This window comes from Mastigoproctus giganteus, chromosome 4 (genome assembly GCF_048544385.1).
Source record: "Mastigoproctus giganteus isolate SK-2022 chromosome 4, ASM4854438v1, whole genome shotgun sequence".
NCBI classification, from domain to species: domain Eukaryota; kingdom Metazoa; phylum Arthropoda; class Arachnida; order Uropygi; family Thelyphonidae; genus Mastigoproctus; species Mastigoproctus giganteus.
The window spans coordinates 167,862,367-167,889,951 of NC_143578.1; the positions used below are offsets into that span (position 1 = coordinate 167,862,367).

At 41.1% G+C, this 27,585-nt stretch overlaps 1 protein-coding gene across 1 annotated transcript in view; it reads left to right on the top strand.

Moving 5' to 3' along the window:
• Positions 1 to 328: 328 nt before the first annotated feature.
• The window catches only part of LOC150087179 (nose resistant to fluoxetine protein 6-like), a 298,214-nt gene continuing 270,957 nt past the window's right edge, over positions 329 to 27,585 (top strand). The window contains exon 1 of the mRNA XM_090372396.1: positions 329 to 393. The gene's annotated coding sequence lies outside the window, so the exon portion shown is untranslated. The remainder of the gene's footprint in view (positions 394 to 27,585) is intronic.

Sequence of the window (27,585 nt, forward strand, 5' to 3'; positions counted from 1 at the left end):
CTGTTAATATTCAAATCAGTTACTGTTCAGCAGAGGAGCTTAATATTAATACTTTATTAAACAGCTTTCAGTAGGAAATTTCAAGATTCAGTCAAGTTTCAAATATTTCTGGAGAAATTTTTCTCACTAATTGCATAAACTTGCCATTTATGCCTTAAACATGGATACTGTGTTTAAAAATGATATGCGAGTATACATGTATCATGTTTATTTTCATGTCATAAATAGTTTCAAGTATATGACATAAGTGTAATTAGTACTGAACAAAAAGAAGAAATAATATTGTTCCCAAATTCTGTCATATTAGGACCTTCTTCAGTTTCTTGGGATTTCTGCTCGTCTTGGGGACATTGTTGGACATCTGGCAGCAGAAAAGAAAGGTTATATACGACAGTAAGTTGCATTCTCTGTATGATTAGACAATATAGCCCTAATTCAACCTCATATTTTAAATTTTATTTCTAAACTTGGCTTTTAAATAAAACCTGACCTGATTAAAAAAATGCTACACTTCTCATAGAATCTGTTATTCTAACTTTCAAAATAGATCTTTTGTTCTGCTTAATAACTCAGTAGGTGAACCTTTCAAAATTTGAATAAATCAATTAGATTACGTAATTCACAACACTTTGGCTGGAGGGAGATTATTATTAAAGTAAAACCAATCAGCCATTTGTGTAGGTTAACTTATTTAATCCTTAAGCAATTCTAGATAAGCCATTATATTTACATCATTTGTATAAATTCTTTTATACTTTGTTTAAGGAATAAAAATAGGAGAAGTAAAAAAACCTTATTCGGATTTGTTCATGTGTACTAGCGATATGCATATGACGTCTCAAGTGTTATATCCTTGTTTGCGATCCATTAAAGTAGTGTTCAATGACCCAATTCTATCCAGCGTAGTGCTCTCAACATAGTATTAGGAGCTTTCTGAACATTGTTAATACAAGGTACAAGGTACAAGGTATTCGTGTAATGATTGCGGCCTCCAGGGTTTCCCCTATATACCGCTGTATCTTCTGTAGTTTATTTATAGCCGGCAAGTGTGTGTAAATGTATGTGTGTATGTTTTAGTGTAGGTTCTGATGGGTGTTGTTTGCCGGCCCTGGAGACTTTGCAGCCTGGAGGCAGGGGGGAAGCCACCTGCGTCCAGACTCCCGTACCTTGCCACGAGGAGGCGCTCCAGGGGTTAGTAACCGCAAAGAGGGTTTCCAACCAGTGGTAAACCCGTGAAAGTTATGGGAAGGAGAAGTAGGACAAAGAAAGAAGAGAGATATTCTCTTAAGAAAGGAGCAGAAAACGGTAGGATGAATTAACAACTAAGAACAGAGAGGAAAGTTAGGTTTTCTCCGACTGGAAGAGGAGCCCAACCTCAGCCAGCCAGAGAAAGGAAAACTCAAGAAACAAATTTAATTGTGTCTGAGACACCAAGAAAATAACTTAACTTAACTTAGCATCTAATTACAAAATTTTCCAAAAATTTACAGTGAGAAGACGAGACTTCTGAGAAGCCCAGAAGAACTTGTCTGAACAATAGTTGGTAAGAGTTTTAAACAGTTACACTAAATAACAAGCAATCTAATAACCTTCAGTGATTTTGTTAGAACTGCAATTCTAGTATCTTAACACACAATGAGGAAAACTTGAGATTTAACAAGGCTATTAACTCCGAGAGTCATAATAAAATTAAGATCACAATTACATAAAAGAGGAAGCTGTAATTCTAAACAATAATTTTTTTTTTTTTTTTTAATCCAAAATTTTGAGTTAAACAGGATGAGCTGTGTTTAGCATCTTTCGTCTTCTAAACACGGAGTTAGCATAGTTACAAAAAGCTGAGAAGGATTCTGATGTTTCCAAAAATTTTGGGAAATCATCTAGGGTGTAAACATTAGTGTCTAACATGAGCTGGTAACGTAAATCTAAATATATGTTGCAATTTAGGACTAAATGTTCCACCGTCTCCTCAGCTCCACAATGACAAAGAGGAGAGGGGACCAGTCCAAACCTAAAAAGGCGGGAGTTAAGGCCGTGACCCGTAAGAAGAAAAGAGGAAAAAAGTCCAGGTTGAAGCCAGGAAAGATTCTTAAATTTTACAAAGACTTTAGGAAGGAAGGAGAAAGTAATTCTGCCAAGGGAAGAGTCATCCCAAGAGAGCTGCCACTCATCAAGGGCTAAACTGAGCAGTCGAGAAACTTCAAGGTCGGTAGAGTTATTATAATTATTTTCAAAAACACCAATGGAAGCAGGGGTAAGACGCCTCCTGTGAAATTTAAGAAATGCAAGGATAATTTCTAAATGAATGGGAAGGCGCCCATTCAGAACTAGCAGGGCATCAGTAGAAACAGTTCTACATGCCCTGCTCGTGGCCAAAAGGAAGGATCTTTGCGTCTGTAGAAGAATTTTAATGATGAGAGAGTTTTGAACACGGAAACCCCACGCACCCGCGCCATATGTAACAATTGGGAGGAATATAGATTTGTAGTATAAACCCAATGTTCTAGATTTGAGATTCCAAAGAGATCTGGCAATGTGAATTAACCAGCCAGTAGTTGATTTAATTTTTACCTTTAGGAATTTGCAGTGTGGAATGAAAGAAAGACGATCATCAATCACCACCCCAAGGTATTTAAATTCACGTACAAGCTTGATTGTCTGGTTGAGAAGCCTCACCACATTGTTAATACAAAGTAAAACCTCCACCTCCCTCGATGGTATCTTCAAATTGTCTTGGCGAGGGAGCTTGCGTGCTCTGGCAATCCCGGGAGCTACGCCAGCGATAGCCTAGCTATTAGAAGGGAAACCCAAGCTGGACAGGTCTTCGTGGTTTGTTTGTTTGTTTGTATCGGGATTCATTGGGCGCATCGGCAACTATGACCATAGTGCGCCATACATATGATAATTATGCATGCCATTTCTTCTCAAATAGAGAAAATGGAAAAAAGGAACCAGAAAGTATTTTTTTTTTTTTTTAGCTAACTAAAGGAGGTGATATACTTTAATCATCTTGAGAAAGTTATATTTGCTTGAGACATTTGTTTCATTGTTTAAAAGTGAGGTAAGTGTAGGATCTTTTATTGTGGCTGAAGTGTAAAGATTCTGGCGTTTTCTTGTATATTTTGTGCATTCAACCAGAATGTGTTTCACTGAGAGCATTGTATTACAGTGATGACGTTGAGGGGGTATCTCTCCTCTTAAAGGATAACCATGAGTGATATTTGTGTGACCTATTCGCAGACGAGCCAATGTTACCTCCTGATGTCGGGAACTAAAGCTGGAAGGCCATCCCTCAAGGTTTGGCTTGATACTTCGAAGTTTATTATTAGGTTGATTTTCCCATGATAACTGCCATTGGCACATGCATTTTTCCTGGATTATTGGTCGATAGTCTTGATGAGGCACTTTCCACTTGTTCTCGGGTGGTAGGTGAACTAATTTGGCAGCATTGTCCGCTAGTTCATTTCAAGGAATTGCCATATGTCCTGGGACCCAGCAGAAGTGTATGTTTTTTCCAAGTTCTGATAAGGTATGTAAAGAGCTGACTATTCTTTTCACGACTGGGTGGGTGATGTTTATGGTGTTTTTTAGTGCTTGAGTGCACTTAAAGAATCTGTGAAAATTATGCTGTTGTTAATATCAGAGGACTCAATATGAATCGATGCAACCTGAATTGCTATTAGTTCGGCGGAAAATATACTGAACTCACATGATAACTGATAAGCTAATGTGATGTTTTGAAAAACTGCGGCGATTCCAACGTGGACATCATTCTTTGATCCATCAGTATGTACTATGGAAAAGATGGGAAACTGGTCCACTACTGCATGGTATAGTTGCATGAAGTTTTCTCTATGCAATGTAGATTTATTCCATTCATGCAGATGTAAGTCACATGAGGGTGAAATGATATTCCAAGGAGCAAGAGAGGATGGGAGGCTATGTGCCACTTTGTCTAAGGTTAAATTTAGTTCTTCTAAGAGGTGTTTTATTCTCATACCCAAAGGACGATTAGCTTTAGGACGGTTTTGGTATAACCTGCTGTGCTGTGATGTGAAAAGTATGGGCCAGTTTGGGTGTTCTGGCATAGATCTAATTTTATAGGCATAACGTAGTATCAGTTGTTGTCGCTTGATTGCTTCAACATATAAGCTATGTGTTGGAGACGTGCGATATGCCCCTAAAGCAACGCGTATTCCACTATGATGGATAGGGTCAAGCCAACGAAGGGCACTAGGTCTTGCTGAACTATAGACTGGTGCTCCGTAGTCAAGTTTCGATCTTATTAATGCTCTATATAACCGTAATAAAGTAAGGCGATCACCTCCCCAATTAATTGCAGAGAGAACCCGGATGATATTTAGTTTTGGTTGACATGATGTTCTTAGTCTTTTGATATGTTCAACGAAAGTGAGTTTATGGTCTAAAGTGATTTCTAAGAACCGTATGCTGGGATGAACTGCTATTGCTTGGCGATTCAGTTGTAGCTCCGGATTGGGATGGAGTTTGCGTTGGCGGCAAAAATGGATGCAAAATGTTTTTTCCGGACAAAGTTGAAATCCATTAGTCTGAGCCCATGAACAGATCTTAGTTATTGCCCCTTGTAACTGTCTCTCAATAGTATTCATGTTTTTCGCATGACACCAAATACTAAGGTCGTCTACAAACAGTGCTTTATCAATAGTGTTTGGAATTTGTCCGGCAATGGTGTTTATTGCAATCCTAAAAAGTGAAGCACTGAGTACAGAGCCTTGAGGAACTCCTTCTTCTTGTGAAAATACTTGGGACAGTGAGGTTTTAAATCGAACATGGAATGTACGCTTGCATAGGAAATTTCTGTACGAAAATCGGGAGATGACCCCGAAGTCCATGGCGATGTAATTCATGGAGTATTCCATACTTCCACGTGGAATCATAGGCTTTACTGATATCAAAGCTGACTAACACATTATGTTCCGATCTGAGGAATGCATTCCGAATGGAATTCTATAGTCTGACTAGTATATCTAGTGTAGATCTGTTTTGTCGAACATCGAATTGTGCAGAATGTAGTAGATTGAAATTTTCAAGGTATCAGATCAGTCAGCGGGTCACCATCTTTTCGAGAATTTTGCAAATGCAACTGGTCAAGGCGATTGGTCTATAATGAGTGGGATTTGTAGGGTCTTTACCTGGTTCAGGGAAGGAATTCCTAAACCTTCAAATCGTTTTAACTGCTGTACAAGCAGTTCACGTATGTAAAGTCAATTAATTTGGGAGGTGCAATATGGCCAAAGTTGCCGTTGCACCAAAAAAACACCACAACAACAACAACAACTAAACCTTCAAACACCCAAAGTGGCAAGTCCTTCCGTCCTGTTGCTCTGTTATCGCATTTGGCCAAAACACTTGAAAGGCTGATTGCTATAAGACTCACTTCACTGTTCACGCCCCTCGACTTGGGCACCTATACGTGGTGAGGGGACCTCCAAGCGATGCTGCTGGTTTTCCAGATTAGCATCACTTTGATCTAACGCCCATACCTTGGTTCCAGGGTTACATCATTGGAATCCGGCGTGTGCAGCCGTGCGCCGCGACTCGTGGATTTCGAAAAGGGGAATCTTGGTGGTTGAGGGGCCCAGCCTTATTACACCACTTTGGCCCCTGCTTCGACAAGACGGGAGGTCCCGGACCGGCCCGACTGGCATCAATCGGCGGGTGGTTTTTACTGCTAGGGTCAACTGCGTTCCAATAGGTCTCCCTCCCTATGGACCTGGGACGGGATAAAGACTTATTGGTAACGTGGGTATGGTGCTCCTAAGCTAACTCGGCGTCCCATTGGTGTACGCAGTACCTGCTAGTTCACGAGTGGGCGTCCCCTCGTAGGGCTCCTTGGTGGGTGAGGTACTTAGGCATCAGACACTTTCTCTTTACTCATATGAGTAATTTAAATCTAATTTCTTCTGGGGCCCCAACAAGGTCCCTACCTAATCGAGATCATGACGCAGATAACACCTCTGCAAAAAGAGCCAGGACTGAGGAAACACAACCACCATCAGTGACATCGCTTTTCCTCATTCTCCATTCCACCGGAGAGCAGTCAATTGGAAAGATGTCACCCTTCTTCATCCAAAAAGGATTAGAGGGGTTCGCAGGCTCACCTAAATCTGTCAAAAGACTGCGTTCTGGCGAACCTTTGGTCGAAGCTACAAATGTTAAAGAGGCGGAAAAAATCCTGAACGCCACATCAATAGGGGAATTACCTATCATCGTAACCCCCCACAAAACTTTGAACTCTTCAATTGGCGTAATTTCAGAGTGGGACCTTCTTCATGTTTCTGAAGAAGAGATCTGCTCTGAATTAAAAGACCAAGGAGTGACAGCTGTTAAGAGAATATCGATACGCAAGGATGGGAATCTCGTCCCTACCCGAGTTCTTATCCTCACGTTTAACACCCCACGGCCTCCAATTTCGATAAAGGCAGGCTATCTAAACTGCCCAGTGAGGATTTATATCCCAAACCCACTGCGGTGTTTTAGATGTCAAAAACACGGTCACTCACAAATATCTTGTCGTGGTAACCCTGCCTGTGCTCGATGTGGTGTTAAAGACCACGAGAGCAAGGAACGTTCAGCTCCAAAACTGATCTGTGTCAATTGCCAAGGAGAGCACCCTGCCTACTCTAGAGCATGCCAGCGGTGGAAGGATGAAAAAGAAATACAAAAACTGAAAACAGAGCTGAATATCTCCTACCCAGAGGCCAGAAAACGTATCCAACCAATAAATAGCGGGAAACCTTCATATGCCCAGAAGGTTTCTGCAAAGTGCACTATCGGGACATAAACGGAGATGACTATATCACAAAGAGAATCATTTACCCCAATTGCACGCTATTTATTGAGTTCACAAAAGCCCACCAAAAAAAAAATCAGTTGTCACTCCTATATCCGTACCTCGTAGTGCTCCACCACTACCAAAACAAAGTGGTAACGAAAAGCTAAAAAGTTCGGAAGAACCACCCGTAACACCAGAAACAGTGGATGTAGAGAATAAGGATGTACCGGATGAATCAGTCTTGGAACTCTTTGCGGAGGAAGAAATGGACACGGGACAGTGTCCATTCTTTCCCAAAAAAGATAAATCCAAAACTGACAAAAGTAAGCCCTCAGCACCTGGGAAGCCGCCTGATGGATCCACCAAGCCAAAATAATGTCTAAATTCCTACAGTGGAATTGTCGTGGATTCCGGCGAAATACTGATGACATCAAGGCCCTCCTGCAAAAGTACGAGGGCCCCGGGTGCCAAGCGATTGTGACTGAGCGATTTCTCTGTGCTATTACTGCGATTTCTCAAAAGTGATTTATAGTTATTTTGAGTTCTTCACGTTAATAAATCTATTAATTTAAAAACAGCTCTTGTTACAAAAACACTTGTACAGAGCAAGAAAGGAAAGGCACCTTTCTTTATTTCTTCTAGTTTACTACTAACCACTTACTACTTTTCGCTTGGTCACACCAGGCACTGCTCCTGCCTCCCCGTGGCGGGGCCGGTAACCTTGGCAGAAAAGTTCATCTGCCAGGGGCTAAGAGGAGCAACATGGAACAAAGTATGTTTCCAACTCTAGAGCCGTCGAGCTGTCGGCCAAACACAGAAAATGACCATGATTCGTCGCAAGCAAAGAGGTTGAAAACCAATCCCTCGGCGACAGACTTACCTGCATTCTTAATCATGCACTCGCTATCTGACCAGCCTCTCAGTAAGCTATCCCCTTTTTTAATCCAAAAACACCTGGAAAGTATTGCAGGGTCTCCCAAGACGGTTAAGAGACTGCAATCAGGGGACTTACTTATTGAAACTATAAATGGCACACACTCTGAAAAATTACTTAAAAAGACAACTTTCGCTGGTATTCCAGTGAAAGTAACTCCACATGCAACCCTAAATACATCAAAGGGTGTAATATCCAGTTGGGACCTGATGAATGTGACGGAGGAAGAAATTAAAGAAGAGCTTCAGGAGCAAAATGTAATAGCTGTAAAAAGAATTATGATAAAAAAAGACAATATTCTCACACCTACCAGAAATATCATTCTTACATTCAACAGTCCAAGCCTACCCACATCAATAAAAGCTGGATATCTACTTTGCCGCACTCGTCCTTTCATACCCAATCCGTTGAGATGTTATAAATGCCAGAAGTATGGCCACTCTCAAACAACGTGCAGAAGCAACCCAGTTTGTCCCAACTGTGGATCCTCCGATCACATTCAAAGTGACTGTTCGGTGAAAGAAATGATCTGTCCCAACTGCAAAGGCAACAATCCGGCCTACTCTAAGACATGTGAGAGGTGGAAAACAGAGAAAAAAATTGTGAAATATAAAGTTGAAAACAGAGTTAGTTATCAGGAGGCTAGAAACTTAATTGCACCGAGTATACCTAACCGTACCTATGCCAATATTACAAAAAAATATCAAACCATTGCCACACAAACCGATATTACCGTACCTTCAAACACTTCCATCTCTGACTGGGCTCGGGCTGTTCTCTCTCAGCAACAGTCCAGTGCCGTTAAGCACTCAGATAAAGCAAATAATACGCCTCTCACAATACCAGCAAAATCTCAATCTCCGCCAGTGAATGCCACTACAAATAGTAATAGTTCGCCTTCGAAAAAGATTATCCAAGACAAATCGATGGAGGCAGAGTATCCATCCAAACAGGAAGATCCAATCTTGGAAATATTTGCTGAAGAAGAGATGGACACTGGTCGCCCTTCCTTTCCGAAAAGAGAAAAACCAAAGCCAGAACGCCATAAGACAGCCACGTCAGGTACAGCTTCTTCCTCTAAATTCAAATAATGTCTAATATCTTGCAATGGAATTGCAGAGGCTTTCGTGGAAACATTGATGACATCCGTTATTTAATTAATCGCTACTCTCCAGTTGGTTTCTGCCTGCAAGAAAAATATTTAACTCCTCAAATTTCCATTTCCATCAAAAACTACTCGATCTATAGACGCGATCGTAATACATCCGATTCTGCTAGAGGTGGTGTAGCAATTTTAATTAGTACAAGGATTCCAGCTAAACAAATTACTCTCCAAACCCAAATCGAAGCTGTCGCTGTGCGTCTGATTACTCAAACTGCATTAACTCTAGTCTCACTTTATCTCCCACCAAACCATGCTTACACTTATAATGATCTTAAAGAACTTTTACCGCAGCTACCCTCCCCTATCTGCCTGCTAGGGGACTTCAACGGCCACCACCCTTTATGGGGTTCATCTAAATTAGACAGACGCGGCCGACTGATTGAAACTTTACTGGAAAAAGAAAACCTCACTCTTCTTAACAGTGGCTCGCACACCCATATACAGTTACCCAATGGACAGACTTCTGCCATTGACCTATCGATTTGCTCCCCAATACTGTTTTCAGCTATGCAATGGTCCACCCTGGATGATCCCATGGGTAGTGATCACTTTCCAATTGTTTGTAATCTGTTGACTACCCAACCACAATTACAACATCCCTGCAGGAAATGGAAATTCTCTAAAGCCAATTGGGCGAAATTTCAATCAGCAATCACTCTTGACAAAAAAACTATTCAACTACAGCCCATTGATGAAGTTACTGATTATATTACATCCCGCCTTTTAGTTGCAACTAAGTACTCAACTCCGTTATCAAATCCCCCGTCCCGACGGCATTTCAACTACTGGTGGAACGAAGAGTGCAGAAAAGCAAAGAAGGAAAAAAATAAAGCATTTAATTTATTCCGTCGATCTCCAACCACAGCTAATCTAATTAGCTACAAGAAACAAAGGGCAAAAGCGCGTTACATTCAAAAGCAGGCCAAGAAAGATTCTTGGACTAGGTTCGCATCAACTATCAATAGGAACACTGACTAATAGGAACACTATCAATAGGAACACTGACTCCAGACTAATATGGAAAAAAATTAGGCAGCTTTCTGGGAAGTTTCCAACTGTTCCATCTCCAATTCTCTCCTGCAATGGGCAAGAACTCTCTGCTCCTATAGATATAGCCAATGCCTTGGGCAAAACTTTTGCTGAAATATCGGCTGCGTCAAACTACACTCCAAAATTCCAGAAAATTAAGACTGCCAAAGAACAGAGACCTATCAACTTCCGAACCTCACTGTCACTTCCATATAATCAGCCTCTGCAATATTGTGAACTTTTACAGGCCATCAGAACAACGCGAAACAGTGCCTCTGGGCCAGATGGCATATATTATGTCATGCTGCAGCATCTCGATGAGAAAAGCTTACAAATGATTCTATTCTTTTTTAACCAGATCTTCCTGGAAAATATTTATCCAACCTCTTGGCACCACGCTACAGTTTTGGCGTTTTTGAAACCTGGAAAAGATCCCTCCAGTTCTAATAGTTACAGACCAATATCTCTGTCAAGTTGCCTTGGTAAAATTCTTGAAAAAATGATCCATAGTCGACTCACTTGGATCATTGAAACTCAACATCTACTGAGTAATTGTCAACATGGCTTTCGCAAAAACAGGTCATCCCTAGATCTGATGATCAAGGCGGAATCTGAAATTCGCAATGCCTTTGTGAAAAACGAACACCTTGTCATGGTCTCCATTGATATAGAGAAGGCATTTGATACTACCTGGCGGTATGGCATTCTCAGTGACCTATATAATCTTGGTCTACGAGGCAACCTACCCATATTTATTAGGAACTTCCTCAAGAGCCGATCTTTCCAGGTGAGATATCAAAATTCCCTTTCTGCTCCATTCTCGCAGGAAGAAGGAGTACCACAAGGATCAGTTTTGAGTGTGGCCCCGGGTGCCAAGCGATTGTGACTGAGCGAATTCTTTGTGCTTAAAGAGTGATTTTCCAAAAGTGATATTATAGTTCTTTTACGTTCCTGTCTTTAAAATAACTTATTTTTTCAGTAGCAGCTCTTATTAAAAAAAGTACTTTACAGAGCCGGAAAGGAAAGTCACCTTTCTTTACTTCTTATATATTTATTACTAACCCCTACTACTTCTCGCTTGGTCACACCAGGCACTGCTCCTGCCTCCCCGTGGCGGGGCCGGAAATCGTGGCAGAACAGTTAATCTGCCAAGGGCCAAAAGGAGCAATTATGGAACACAATATGTTTCCTCCACTAGAGCCGACAAGTTCTCGGCCAGACATAGAAAATGAACATGACATGTCTCAACCGAAGAGGTTTAAGACCAACTCTTCGATCATAGATTTTCCTGCATTTCTCATAATGCATTCACTTACGGATCAGCCTCTCACCAAATTGTCTCCGTTTCTTATTCAGAAACATCTCGAAAGTCTTGCAGGATCTCCTAAAACAGTCAAGCGACTGCAATCAGGAGACCTACTAATAGAAACAATCAGCAGGAAACATTCGGAGCATCTACTAAAAATCACAAATTTTGCTGGAATTTCAGTAAACGTTTCTCCCCACGGTACCCTAAACACTTCTAAGGGTGTTATATCCAGCTGGGACCTACTGAATGTGTCGGAGGAGGAGATATGTCAAGAACTTCAGGAGCAAAATGTAATTGCAGTAAAAAGAATCATGATTAAAAAGGACAACACACTGGCACCTACTAGGAATATTATACTCACTTTTAATACTCCAAACCTACCGTCTTCCATAAAAGCAGGTTATCTTCTTTGCCGCATTAGACCCTACATCCCTAATCCATTGAGATGCTACAAGTGCCAAAAGTATGGCCACTCTCAAACGGCATGTAGAGGAAACCCAGTCTGTCCCAAATGTGGGTCCACCGATCATACTCAAAATGACTGTTCAGCAACAGAAATGAGCTGTCCTAACTGTAAGGGCAACCATCCCGCCTATTCTAAGACATGCGACAGGTGGAAAACCGAAAAGAAAATTGTGAAGTATAAAATCGAAAATAAAGTAAGCTTTCAAGAAGCGAGAAAATTAATTTCTCCCAGTATTACAAAACGTACATATGCCAGTGTCGCACAAAAATATCAATCAGTGGCCACCCAGACTGATGTTACAGTCCCCACAAACAACTCAATCTCTGACTGGGCACGAACTGTTCTCTCCCAGCAACAGTCCAATATCCCGAAACAGTTGAACCAGGCAAGCAATACTGCTCTTACAGTACCAGCGAAATCTCCTTCTCCTACTCCTCCAACCAATGCTGCAGCTCCATCAAATAATCGAGGTTCAAACATCAAAATGAATATAAAAGACACATCCATGGATACAATTGACTCATCCAGACAGGAAGACCCAGTCTTAGAAATACATGTGGAAGAAGAAGATATGGACATCGGTCGGCCATTCTTCAAAAAAGACAAACCGAAACCTGAACGCCATAAAACAGTCACATCAAAAAAACAGTCAGATACAGCTTCTTTTACTAAACACCAATAATGCCTTATATTCTTCAATGGAATTGTAGAGGATTTCGTTGCAATTTTAATGATATTCAAGACCTAATTAATCGCTACAATCCAGTTGGTTTCTGTATACAAGAAACCTATTTAACTTCCCAAATTTCTGCCAGCACAAAGAACTACTCTATCTACCGACAAGATCGTAATACTTCCACTTCCGCTCGTGGGGGTGTGGCCATCTTGGTCAATGCAAAAATCCCATCTAAGCAAATTGTTTTGAAAACTGAAATTGAAGTCATTGCTGTGCGTTTGGTAACCGAAATTGAGTTAACATTAGTATCAATTTATCTTCCACCAAGTCATACCTTCTCTTACCAAGACCTTGAAAACCTGCTAATACAGCTACCTTCCCCTGTCTGTCTCCTGGGGGATTTCAATGGCCACCACCCCTTATGGGGATCTACTAAACTGGACAGTCATGGCCGACTGATTGAAACCTTCGTAGATAAGCAAAACCTTACCATTCTTAATACCGGTGCACCTACTCACATACAATTACCAACTGGACAAACTTCTGCAATCGATCTCTCGATATGCTCCCCTATTCTGTATCCAATCATGGAATGGTCAGTTATGAACAATCCCATGGGCAGTGATCATTTTCCGATTATTTGTGATTTGCTCACTGCACCACCGCCAGTAGCCAAACCTTGCAAGAAATGGAAGTTCTCTCGAGCCAACTGGGCCAAATTTCAGTCAGCCGTCAATCTGGATGAGAAATTTATAAGAATACAGTCGATAGATGAAGCCACTGATTATATTACTTCAAAACTGCTATCTGCAGCTAAATGTTCAATTCCACTGTCGAATACCCAGTTCCGACAGCACATTAACTATTGGTGGAATGAAGAATGCACAAAAGCAAAGAAGTTAAAAAATAAAGCATGGAATTTATTTCGTAAATCCCCAATCACAGCTAACCTTATCAACTACAAAAAATTAAGGGCAAAAGCTCGCCTCATTCAGAGGCAAGCCAAGAAGAATTCTTGGATCCGGTTTACATCTACCATAAATAGAAACACTAACTCCAGGTTAATATGGAAGAAAATTAGGCAGATTTCTGGCAAATTTCCAACCACCCCTTCGCCAATTCTTTCGTTTAATGGGCAAGAACTGTCTGCTCCTGAAGACATAGCAAATGCCTTGGCTAAAACGTTTGCCGAAGTTTCTGCAGCATCAAATTATTCTCCGGATTTCCAGAAAATAAAGACCACAACTGAACAACGTGCCATCAACTTTAGATCATCAGTTTCCCTTCCGTATAACCAGCCTCTTCAATATTCTGAACTTTTACATGCCATTAAAACAACACGCAACAGTGCCGCTGGGCCAGATGGAATATTTTATATCATGTTACAAAACCTTGGTGACAAAAACTTAGAAATACTGCTGATCTATTATAACCGAATATTTCTAGAAAACATTTATCCCAGCTCTTGGCATCATGCAGCAGTTCTTGCCTTTTTGAAACCCGGTAAAGATCCTACCAGTCCGTACAGTTACAGGCCAATTTCCCTCTCCAGTTGCCTTGGTAAACTACTTGAAAAAATTATCCATAATCGACTTGTTTGGATCATCGAAACAGAACACCTAATGAGTAATCACCAACATGGGTTTCGTAAGAACAGGTCCTCCTTAGATCTCATGATCAAAGCTGAGTCTGCAATTCGTAATGCCTTTGTAAAAAATGAACATCTTGTTATGGTTTCCATAGACATTGAGAAGGCATTTGATACTACCTGGCGTCATGGCATTCTCAGTGACCTTTATGCTCTTGGGTTACGAGGCAACCTGCCCATATTCATTAGGAACTTTCTTCAGAATCGTTCATTCCAAGTTCGATATCACAACTCACTTTCTGCGATATTTTCACAGGAAGAAGGAGTGCCACAAGGGTCTGTACTGAGTGCAAACCTTTTCGCCCTTAGAATCGATTCCATCACAAAAGAACTTCCAAATGCTGTTCAGACCTACCTTTACGCTGATGATCTCTCTATTTCTTGCCATTCCCAGAACATGAGATCCATTGAACGGCAACTGCAGATATCCCTAAATAAAGTCCAAAGGTGGGCAAGGTTAAATGGCTATCGTCTATCACAGCAGAAGACTGTTGCCATCCATTTTTGTAATCAACGTAAAATGCATACAGACCCTGAACTTCATATATCAAACTTTACCATTCCAGTAACTAACAACATCAGATTCTTAGGATTAATCCTTGACAGGAAACTAAATTTCCTTGAGCACATTAAATTTGTACGTACTTCCTGCCTCAAAAAACTAAACATACAAAGAGCTTTATCTGCCTTGTCTTGGGGAGCAGATCGTACATCTTTGTTGCTCTTATATAGATCACTGATTAGATCCCGATTGGATTATGGTGCTCCACTCTATGATTCTGCTCGTAAGAGTATACTACGGTGGCTAGATCCTATACAGCATAGTGCTTTGCGGATTGCACTTGGGGCGTTCAGGACTTCTCCTATTCATAGTTTATATATTGAAGCTAATGAGCCACCTCTTTACCTCCGCAGAAAAACGCTGCTTCTTAAGTATGCAGCCCGAATACAAAGTTGCTGGCAGCATCCTGTTGAGCCATACCTCTTTAATCCACCACTGCAAAATCTCTATAGAAACAAACCCACTAAAATAAGACCAGCAGGCGTACGCCTAATTGAAATAACACAGAGTTGGAATGTTCCAATTTTCAATAGGCAACAAGTAATGAATTACTCTCAACCACCTTGGAGTCCGCCTCTACAATTAACCTGCGATACTTTTCTTCACGAATGGGGAAAGAATCGCCTACCAATAATCAATGTGAAACATCTCCATGCAAGCCATATTCAAAAATATGCCGATTTTTTACCGATCTATACTGATGGCTCCAAATCACATTCAGCGGTAGGAGCAGCGGCAGTTTTTCCTACTTCAATCATTTCGGCTGCTCTTCCAGCTCAGTATAGCAGCTTCTCAGCAGAACTCCATGCAATAAAATTAGCCTTAGAAAATCTGACTCAGTACCCATCTGTAAAATACATAGTATACACGGACTCGCTCAGCTCAATTACAGCAATACAACATTCTTCCTACAAGGTTCACCCTGTGTTAGATCAAATCAGAAGTCTCCTACTGCAAATACAAGAACGTCATCAATCAGTGACCTTATGCTGGATCCCAGCACATTCGGGGATAAAGGGGAACGAACTCGCTGACAAAACTGCTAAAAATCCATCAACTTTTGATTTAACCTCCGTCCATGTTCCAGCCTCTGACTACAATTGCATCATACAAACAGCATGCCTCGCACAGTGGAAAGATCTATGGCAATTCCAAACCAATAATAAACTCTATCAGTTGAAACAACACCCAAAGCTTTGGCACACTAGCACCAAAACAGTGCGAAGAGAAGAAGTGGTACTTGCAAGGGCACGAATAGGACATACGTATCTCACTCACCTCCATCTACTCACAGGAGAGGATCCTCCTCAGTGCCCACACTGTTTAACTCAATTATCAGTGAAACATATTCTAATTGACTGCCCACAGTATCAACAAGAAAGAACATCTGTCCTGTCTTCCCTGAGAAATCTGCGAGAACCAATGACACTAAATCATATTATTGGCGAGGAAGCAAATATCAATGAATTTTTCTCTTTCCTGAAAAAAATTGGACTATATCATAAATTCTGAAAGATCACTGTAACAAAAATCAAGTTATTACAACAAAAATTTGTTTTTAACAGTTTCCTATGAATAGGCGCATTATAGCCCCAGCAGCTTATGCGCCATTAAACCTCCATAACACACACACACACACACACAGTTTTGAGTGCAACCTTGTTTGCCCTTAAAATTGATTCCATTACAAAAGTACTCCCAAATACTGTAGAGGCTTACCTTTACGCTGACGATCTCGCTATTTCTTGCCATTCTCAGAACATGAGATCTGTCGAAAGGCAATTGCAGATGTCCCTCAATAAAGTTCAAAAGTGGGCTGAGCTCAATGGATATCGTCTTTCCCCAGAGAAAACAGTTGCGATCCACTTTTGCTGTCAACGCAAATTGCATGCAGATCCTGAACTTCGGATTTCAAATTCCACCATTCCGATTGCCAGCAATATGAAATTCTTGGGACTAATCCTGGACAGTAAGCTCAACTTCTTAGATCATGTTAAATTAATACGTACTGCCTGTCTTAAAAAGATCAACATGCTAAGAGCTTTATCTGCCCTCTCTTGGGGAGCAGATCGTACAACTTTGCTGCTCTTATATAGAGCACTGATTAGATCCCGTTTAGACTATGGTTCTCCAGTTTATGATTCTGCCCGAAGGAGTGTGCTACGCTGGCTGGATCCTATTCAACATAATGCATTGCGGATTGCAATTGGTGCATACAGGACATCTCCAACTCAGAGTCTATACATTGAAGCTAATGAGCCCCCTTTGCATCTTCGTAGAAAAATGTTACTACTTAAATATGCAGCCAAAATACAGACTTGCCCTTTGCATCCTATTCAGCCATACCTTTTTAATCAACCACTAGTTAATCTCTATAGAAATAAACCAAGTAAAATCCAACCGGCTGGCCTACGGCTCCTTGAAATATCGCAGAACTGGAATGTTCCTCTCTACAATATGCAAAAGATAAAGAATTACTCTCATCCACCATGGACCACCTTTCCTCAACTGACCTCTGATACCTATTTTCTTCAATGGGGAAAGAATTGCCTGCCGGCAGTGACTGTGCAACAACTCCATGCTAGCCATATTCAAACTTATGCCGACTTCTTACCGATATATACGGATGGTTCCAAATCTCTGTCAACTGTTGGAGCAGCAGCAGTGTTTCCCTCTGCTATCATATCAGCTTCTCTTCCACCTGAGTATAGCAACTTTTCAGCAGAACTGTATGCAATACAGTTAGCTCTAGAAAATTTGAATTTACATCCATCTGCAAAATATATAGTTTATACTGACTCTCTCAGCTCAATCAAAGCAATGCAGAATACATCTCAAAAGAATCACCATATTGTAATGAAAATCAGGAGTTTGTTATTGCAGATTTATGATCGTCAACAACTAGTGAAATTTTGCTGGATTCCAGCACATTCAGGCATAAAAGGGAATGAAGTGGCTGATACATCTGCCAAAAGTCCAAGTTCAGACCTAACTTCTGTCCCTATTCCAGCGCCCGATTATAATATCTTAATTCAAGCAGCATGCCATGCACAGTGGACAGAATTATGGCATAACCAAACGAATAACAAACTTTTCCAGCTGAAACAAAACCCAAAGTTCTGGCATTCCAGCAATCAGACAGTGCGGCGGGAAGAAGTGGTACTCACACGAATGAGAATAGGACACACCCATCTGACTCACCTCCATCTACTAATGGGCGATGATCCTCCTCAGTGTCCATACTGCTTAGAACATCTAACAGTCAAACACATTCTGATTGACTGTCCGCAGTATCAACAACATCGAGCTGCAATACTTCAAAATCTGGCTAATCGTTCAGAAACATTGACATTACATCATATCATTGGAGAGGACGCAAATGTTAACAAACGTTTCTGCTTTTTAAAACAAATCGGAGTGTATCATCTTTTATAAATAAGCTACAGAACTGAAACTAATTTAAACTGGATTATTTTTTAATGTTCCTACGAATAGGCGCACTATAGCCATAGCAGCTAATGCGCCAATAAACACCCATACCAAACACACACACAAAAGTACGAGCCAGTTTGCTTTTGCTTGCAGGAGACTTATCTAAAGGCAAATGATAACCCCACCATGCATAATATAACACTTTTTCGTAAGGACAGAATTGCGGATGGTCCTGCGCATGGAGGAGTGGCTATCCGTGTGGGGAACCAGACCCCAGTTCAGCCCTTGCTAATGACAACTAGCATAGAGGCTGTTGCAATTAGCCTTACAGCGGGATTTTTATTAACCGGCTGTTCTATTTATTTGCCACTTGGGACTGACAACTCCCAGAAAGACCTTGATGATCTTGTAACTCAGTTGCCTCCCCCTTTCGTACTTCTCGGGGATTTTAATGACATAATACCCTGTGGGTTAGTGCTAACATCAACGGAAGGGGACCAGGCACTGCTCCTGCCTCCCCGTGGCGGGGCCGGAAACCTTGGCAGAAAAGCTCATCTGCCAAGGGCGAAAAGGAGCAAAGATGGAGCAAAATGATTATCCATCTTTAGAGCCGACAAGCTCTCGGCCACTTACTGAAATTGATCATGACATTTCACAACCCAAGAGGTTGAAAACAAATTCAACAACCAAAGAGTTTCCTTCCTTCTTAATTTTACATTCACTTTCAGAACAACCTCTCAGCAAATTATCTCCTTTCCTCATCCAGAAACACCTGGAGAGTATTGCAGGTTCTCCGAAGACTGTGAGAAGGCTGCAATCTGGAGACCTTCTTTTAGAAACAACAAAAAGTAAACATTCAGAGAAACTCTTACAACTTTCAAATTTTGCTGGGATACCAATTAAAGTATCTCTCCATGCTACCTTAAATACATCCAAAGGTGTGATTTCTAGTTGGGATTTGTTGAACGTGACAGAGGATGAATTAACCCAAGAACTTCAGGATCAAAATGTTATTGCATCAAGAAGGATCATGACTAAAAAAGACAATAACCTTATGCCTACCAGGAATATCATTCTTACATTTAATTCCCCAAACCTACCATCAACAGTAAAAGCTGGCTATCTACTTTGTCGTGTTCGCCCGTATATACCCAATCCCTTGAGATGCTACAAGTGCCAAAAGTATGGTCACTCTCAGACAACATGTAGAGGAAACCCAGTTTGTCCAAACTGTGGATCTTCCGATCATACTCAGTCTGAATGTTTGGCGACAGAAAAGACATGTCCCAACTGTAACGGTAACCATCCTGCATATTCTAGAACTTGTGAGAGACGGAAAACTGAGAAACAAATTGTTAAATATAAGGTTGAGAACAAGGTAAGCTTTCAAGAAGCAAGGAAAATAATTGCTCCTACCATGCCCAAACGTACCTATGCAAATGTTGCACAAAAACAACAAACAGTATCCACCCAAACTGAAGTTACCGTCCCCTCAAACATATCAATCTCTGACTGGGCTCGAGCTGTCCTCTCTCAGCAACAGTCCAGTAACCCCAAGCATTCAGATCAGGCAAGTAACACTCCTCGTACAATACCAGCGACATCTCCTACTCTACCGGAAGATCCAATATTAGAAATTCATGCCGAAGAAGAAGAAATGGACACTGGTCGGCCAGTTTTCCTAAAAAAAGATAAACAAAAATTGGAACGTCATAAACCAATCACCTACAAAAAGCAGTCAGATACATCTCAAACAATTAAACACAAATAATGGCCATCATTGTACAATGGAACTGTAGAGGCTTTCGTTACAACACAGATGATATCCATAATCTAATTAACCAGTATTCTCCAGTTGCTCTCTGTCTCCAAGAAACTTACTTAACCTCGCAAATTTCTCGATCGATAAAGAACTACTGCCTTTATCGAAGAGATCGCAATACAGCAAATACTGCCCACGGTGGTGTAGCAATCATGATAAATTCAAAGATCCCAACAAAGCATATCCCACTTCAAACTGAAATAGAAGCTGTTGCAGTTCGTATAACTCTCCATATTGCAATAACACTAGTCTCAATCTATTTACAGCCAAACCATACTTATTCTCTAAAAGAACTTGAAGACCTCCTCATACAGATACCTCCACCTGTCTGTATATTAGGGGACTTTAATGGGCACAACCCCCTATGGGGTGCTTCTAAATTGGATACACGTGGTCGACTCATTGAAAGACTTTTAGATGCACTAAACCTCACCATACTGAATACTGGCACGCACACTCACATTCAGCTCCCAACTGGAAATACTTCAGCAATAGACCTTTCCATTTGTTCTCCAGTACTGGTCCCGACCATAGAGTGGTATGTTATAAACGACCCCATGGGCAGTGATCACTTCCCAATCGTATGCAAGGTATTGATAGCACAGACTCCTTTAACTAAACCCTGCAGGAAATGGAAATTTACAAGAGCAAACTGGGCAAAATTTCAGTCCTCAATCTCTTTCGATGAGAAAAAAATCCGTTTCCATCATATTGATGATGTGACAGACTACATCACGTCGCATCTCTTAAACGTGGCTAAAGATACAATACCATTATCAAACCCACCGGGTCGAAAGCACTATAATTATTGATGGAATGAGGAATGCACCAAAGCAAAAAAAGCAAAAAATAAAGCGTGGAATTTGTTTCGGCGTTATCCAATCACAGCCAATCTGATAAATTATAAGAAAGTAAGGGCAAAAGCACGTTTCATACAGAGGCAAGCCAAAAAAGAATCCTGGGCTCGTTTTGCATCAACAATTAACAGAAATACTGACAGCAAATTAATCTGGAAAAAAATTAGACAGCTTTCTGGCAAGTTTCCAACCATACCCTCTCCAGTCCTCTCATGGAATGGGCGAGATTTAACTAGTCCCTCGGATATAGCTAACGCTTTGGGCAATACTTTTGCTGAGATCTCGGCAACATCAGCTTATACTACATCTTTCCAACGAATTAAAAACAGTCGAGAACGGTATTCTATTAACTTCCAAACTGCCCTCATTCTGCCATATAACAAACCTCTACAATATCCTGAATTATTGCATGCCATTAAAACAGCTCGTAATGGTGCCGCCGGACCAGATGGGATCTATTATATCATGCTGCAACATCTTGATGACAAAGCTTTGCGCCTCCTCCTGGTCTTTTACAACCGTATTTTTTTAGAAAAAACTTATCCAGCTTCTTGGCACCACTCTATTGTTTTGGCGTTCCTGAAGCCTGGAAAAGATCCAACCAATCCCCATAACTATAGACCTATATCTCTGTCAAGCTGCCTCAGCAAAATCCTCGAAAAAATTGTCCACAATAGACTCGTCTGGATCATAGAGTCACAACATCTCATGAGCAATAGTCAGCATGGCTTTCGACAAAACAGATCATGCTTAGATCTCATGATCAAGGCTGAATTTGCCATTCGCAATGCGTTCGTTAAACACGAGCATCTGGTTATGGTTACTATAGATATACAGAAAGCCTTTGACACCACCTGGCGACATGGCATACTTAGTGATCTTTATTCTCTCGGTCTACGCGGAAATTTGTGCAGATTTCCGCGTAGACCCCATATTTGTGCAGAACTTCCTATACACTAGATCGTTCCAAGTAAAATACCAAAATGAGCTCTCTACAACTTTCATTCAGGAAGAAGGTGTTCCTCAGGGATCTGTGCTGAGTGCCACTCTTTTTGCTCTTAGAATAGATTCCATCACTAAACAGCTTCCAAACACAGTTGAGTCATATCTTTACGCGGATGACCTCTCCATTTCCTGTCATTCCCAAAGCATGAGATCAATTGAAAGGCAGCTTCAGATATCACTGAACAAAATACAACAATGGGCCAACCTTAACGGCTATCGACTCTCACAACAGAAAACAGTCGCCATCCATTTTTGTCGACAACGCAAACTCCATCTGGATCCTGAACTCCAAATTTCCAACTTCTCCATCCCAGTCAATAGTAACATCAGATTTCTAGGATTAATCCTTGACAACAAATTAAATTTCTTAGACCATATTAAAAATGTACGTACTTCCTGTTTAAAAAAGTTAAATATACTCAGAACTTTATCCGCCCTAACATGGGGTGCAGATCGCATCTCCTTACTTCGGCTATACAGGGCATTAATCCGATCCCGTCTTGATTATGGTGCCCCTGTCTATGATTCTGCCAGAGCAAGTGTTTTGCGCTGGCTTGATCCAGTTCAGCACAGCGCCTTAAGGACTGCACTTGGGGCTTTCAGAACATCACCAGCACATAGCCTCTACATTGAGGCTCATGAGCCCCCGTTAACACTACGTAGGAAAACACTGCTACTGAAGTATGCTGTCAAAATACAAAGCTGTGCCTCGCATCCAATTCAGTCATATTTATTTAATCCACCACTAGAAAACCTCTACAGAAGTAAGCCTAGTATAGTAAAACCAGCTGGTCTTCGCCTTCTTGAACTGATGCAAGTTTGGAAAGTTCCCCTTCATTCTGTACAAGAAGTAGTAACATGCACTCAACCACCATGGACTCTTACTCCTCTACCCACCTGTGACACTTACCTTTGCCAGTGGGGAAAAAATGTTCTTCAAGCATCAAATGTGAAACAACTTCATGCAATTCACACTCACAAATATTTTGACTTTTCTCCAATTTATACAGATGGATCTAAATCTAACTGAAATGTTTGAGCAGCAGCAGTGTTCCTAAATACCACTATTTCAGCAGCCCTTCCACCTGAATTCAGTATATTCTCAGCAGAATTATATGCAATTAAACTAGCCTTAGAAAACCTCTGTTCTGACTGCTCACTAAAATTTGTTATTTACACTGATTCCCTCAGCTCAATTATGGCATTATCTAACTCCACAGATAAAGTTCACCCTCTTCTAAATGAAATTAGACGATTATTACTGCAGATTGAAGAGCGCCACCAAATGATCACCTTCTGCTGGATTCCATCCCATTCTGGAATTTCTGGTAATGAACTGGCCGATAAAGCGGCAAAAAATCCATCTACCTTAGATTTAACCACTATCCCTGTTCCAGCATCGGACTACCCACAAATCATTCGTGACGCATGCCTAACAGAATGGACAGCACTCTGGCACTCTCAAACACATAACAAACTTTTTCAATTTAAACAGGATCCTAGAATTTGGCGTTCCAGTGTCCGTTCATCAAGACGAGAAGAGGTACTCCTTTCAAGATCAAGAATAGGCCATACACATTTGACTCACCTTCATTTACTCACAGGAGATGATCCACCACAGTGTCCACATTGTTTTCTAAATCTGACTGTGAAATACATTCTCATCGAATGCCCACACTATAATCAAGACAGAAATACAACCCTGCTATCTTTGGTTAACCTTCGCAAACCAATAACTCTAGAGAATGTCATTGGTGACAATGCAAATATCCCTGAATTTTTTAACTTTCTGAAGAAAATTGGAGTTTTTATTCATTTCTGATTTTTGCCTCTTCTGACATAAGAAGAAATTCTCATATATTATTACAATAAAGGAATAGGCGCATTATAGCCAAAGCTGCTTATGCTCCAGAACACCCCCACAACAGCAACAACAACAACGGAAGGGGGCGAGTCATGGAGCGTATGCTAAATGACAGTGACCTTTCCCTTCTAAATACTGGACCTTCTTCCACATGCCTACCTGTACTTTTTCTGCCATTGATCGCTCTATCTGCTCCCCTTCTCTACTCCCTTCACTCACTTGGGAAGTGGAAGAGAATCCATATGGAAGTGATCACTTCCCTGTGATAACCTCGTTACACAGTGGGAGGCCATGTCTTCCTTTCAGGCTACCACGGTGGAAGACTGGACTGCCTTCCAACATCAGGCAAATTTTGACCTCAGTACCGTCAGTCAGGAGCCTATCAATGATGCAGTAACGTATATCACAGAAATTATAGTCCACGTAGCTGCGAATGCTGTGGCCCCGAGTGCCAAGCGAGTGATCAAAGCGAATCTACAAGTGAATTTCGGCCCCGGGTGCCAAGCGTATTTCGAGGCCAAGCGATATTCTGGTGATATATAGAGCGCTCTTCTAAAGTGATTGAAGTTATTTCCTTTTAAGTTCCTACGTTTCTACCAAAAGCCTTTCTTTTATAACTAGTTCTATACTTGAAAACCACAAGTTAGAACACAGAAAGGAAACACACCTTTCTTTTTCCTATATTTCTTGTTCTATTAACCAACTAACACTTCAACCGCTTGGCCTCCGAGCGGCACTGCTCCTGCCTCCCCGTGGCGGGGCCGGTAATCTGGGGGAAAAGTTATCCCCCAGGGCTAAAAGGAGCAACGATGGATAAAAATGAATATCCACCTCTAGAGCCTTCGAACTCAAGGCTAGACAAACCTAATGATGAAGACGTGAACCAAGCAAAAAGGCTCCGAAGAGAAGTTCAGTGCAATGAAATGCCAAACTTTCTGGTCATACACTCTCTCTCCAACCAACCTGTAGGCAAATTATCACCATTCGTCATCCAAAGATTTCTGGAATCGATTGCTGGAACACCAAAAATGGTTAAACGACTGCAATCTGGAGACCTATTAATTGAAACAGCCAACTCCAAACATTCCGAGTGGCTGCTCAAAACAACTACATTCGGTGGCCTGCCAGTATCTATTACTCCACACAACACCTTAAATTCCTCGAAAGGCGTTATAACCGAATGGGACCTACTTACAATATCAGAAGAGGAATTAGTTAAAGAACTGAGTAATCAAAAAGTAACCAACGCCAAACGCATAATGACCAAAAAAGATGGAAATCTCGTCCCAACTAGGTCAATCATTTTAACCTTCAGTACCCCAGATTTGCCATCCTCAGTAAAAGCTGGCTATTTAAACTGCCGAATTCGGGCTTATATTCCTAACCCGATTCGTTGTTTTAAATGCCAAAAATATGGACATTCCCAACAAGCATGCAGAGGAGAAGCTATTTGTCCTATTTGTGGTTCCAAGGAACATACACAAGCAGACTGTTCAGCATCAAGTCCCATTTGCCCTAACTGCAAAGAAAGTCACCCAGCATTTTCAAAATCCTGTGAAATGTGGAAAACAGGGAAGAAAATTCAAAAGTATAAAATTGAACACAAAGTCACATACCCTGAGGCACGCAGACAGGTTATGTTGACCATGCCCAGTCGTTCATATGCGTCTCACACTCGAAGCTTTATTTCAACAGCAGTACAAACAGATGTATCAATACCCCCTAGCACATCTATGGCTAATTGGGTTAAAAATACACTATCTAATTCAGGAAAAGACACACATCAAACTAAAACCAGTGAATCGACCAACACTCCAATCAGCATCCCAACTGATACTCGGACAGTCTCGCATGATAAAGAAAAATTAAAAACTACCAAAGACAACAAGAAACCTGAATCATCCACCAATAGTATGGAAGTAGATGTACACTCAGATCTTGAGGAACCCATACTAGAACTTCATGCAAATGACACTATGGATACTGGGCGCCCCAGCTTCCCAAAAAAAGACCGGAAAAAGTGCTCAAACAAAAAACAGTCTGATGAATCATCCTCAACTAAACCTAAATGAACCACAGTATCTTACAATGGAATTGCAGAGGTTTTCGTTGCAACACCGACGATATTCAATACTTAATTAACCGATATTCTCCAGCTGCCTTCTGTCTACAGGAAACTTACCTGACCTCACAAATTTCTCCTTCGATAAAGAACTATTGCCTTTATCGAAGAGATCGAAATACCGCTAATGCTGCCCATGGTGGGGTAGCAATCCTAGTAAACTCGAAGATCCCAACTAGACATATCCCAATCCAAACTGAAATAGAAGCTGTTGCTGTTCGCATAACTCTCCATAGTGCAATAACACTTATCTCAATCTACCTACCACCAAACCGTTCTTACTCTTTAAGAGATCTTGAAGACCTGTTTATACAGATACCTCCACCTCTCTGTATATTAGGGGACTTTAACGGGCACCACCCATTATGGGGTTCTCCCAAATTGGATAGACGTGGCCGACTAATTGAAAGCTTTTTAGAGGCACTAAATTTCAGTATACTCAATACTGGTGCACCGACACACGTACAGCTCCCAGCAGGACACACATCAGCAATAGACCTCACAATTTGTTCACCAGTACTAGTCCCAACCATAGAGTGGAATGTAATAAATGATCCCATGGGCAGTGACCACTTTCCAATAGTATGCAACTTTCTGATAGCAAAGACTCCTTCAATTCAACCGTGCAGAAAGTGGAAATTTGTCCGAGCAGACTGGGCAAAATTTCAATCGTCAATTGACCTTGATGAGGAAAAAATCCGCCTCCAACATATTGATGATGCCACAGATTACATCACGTCGCATCTTCTAAATGTGGCTAAAAATACAATACCACTATCAAATCCCCCGGGCCGAAAGCATCATAATTACTGGTGGAATGACAAATGCACCACAGCAAAGAGAGCAAAAAATAAAGCTTGGAATTTGTTTCGGCAATGTCCGAGCACAGTCAATCTTATTAACTATAAGAAGTTAAGGGCAAAAGCACGCTTCATACAAAAGCAAGCAAAGAAAGAATCCTGGATCCGTTTTGCCTCTAGTTTTCACAGAAATACTGATTCCAAAATAATATGGAAAAAAATTAGACAGCTGTCTGGTAAGTTTCCTACCATACCTTCTCCAATCCTCTCTTGGAATGGGAAAGATCTCTCTAATCCAGTAGATATAGCTAATGCTTTGGGAAATACTTTTGCCGAAATTTCAGCAGCAACAGCCTATCCTACCTCATTCCAAAGAATTAAAAACACTGAAGAAAAGCATGCTATTCATTTTCAAACTGCCCGTCTTCTCCCATATAACAAACCTCTGCAATATTCTGAACTTTTACATGTCATTAAAACTGCCCGCAATGGTGCTGCCGGGCCAGATGGGATTTATTATGTCATGCTACAACATCTTGATGACAAAGCTTTGCGCTGCCTCCTGGTCCTTTACAATCGCATATTTTTAGAAAATGTTTTTCCAGCTTCTTGGCATCACTGTACAGTTTTGGCATTCCTGAAACCTGGAAAAGATCCATCCAACCCGAATAGCTATAGACCCATATCTCTCTCAAGCTGCCTCAGCAAAATTCTTGAGAAAATTATCCACAGAAGACTCGTCTGGATCATAGAGTCGGAACAGCTAATGAGCCATAGTCAATATGGCTTTCGTCAAAACAGGTCATGCCTAGACCTTATGGTCAAGGCTGAATTTGCCATCCGTAATGCTTTTGTCAAACATGAACATCTAGTAATGGTTTCAATAGACATAGAGAAGGCTTTTGATACCACTTGGCGGTATGGTATACTTAGTGATCTTTACCTTCTAGGACTACGAGGCAACCTTCCTATATTTATTGAGAACTTCTTACATACTAGATCATTTCAAGTTCGATACCAACATGCCCTTTCCACAACTTTCATCCAGGAGGAAGGTGTTCCACAGGGATCAGTACTGAG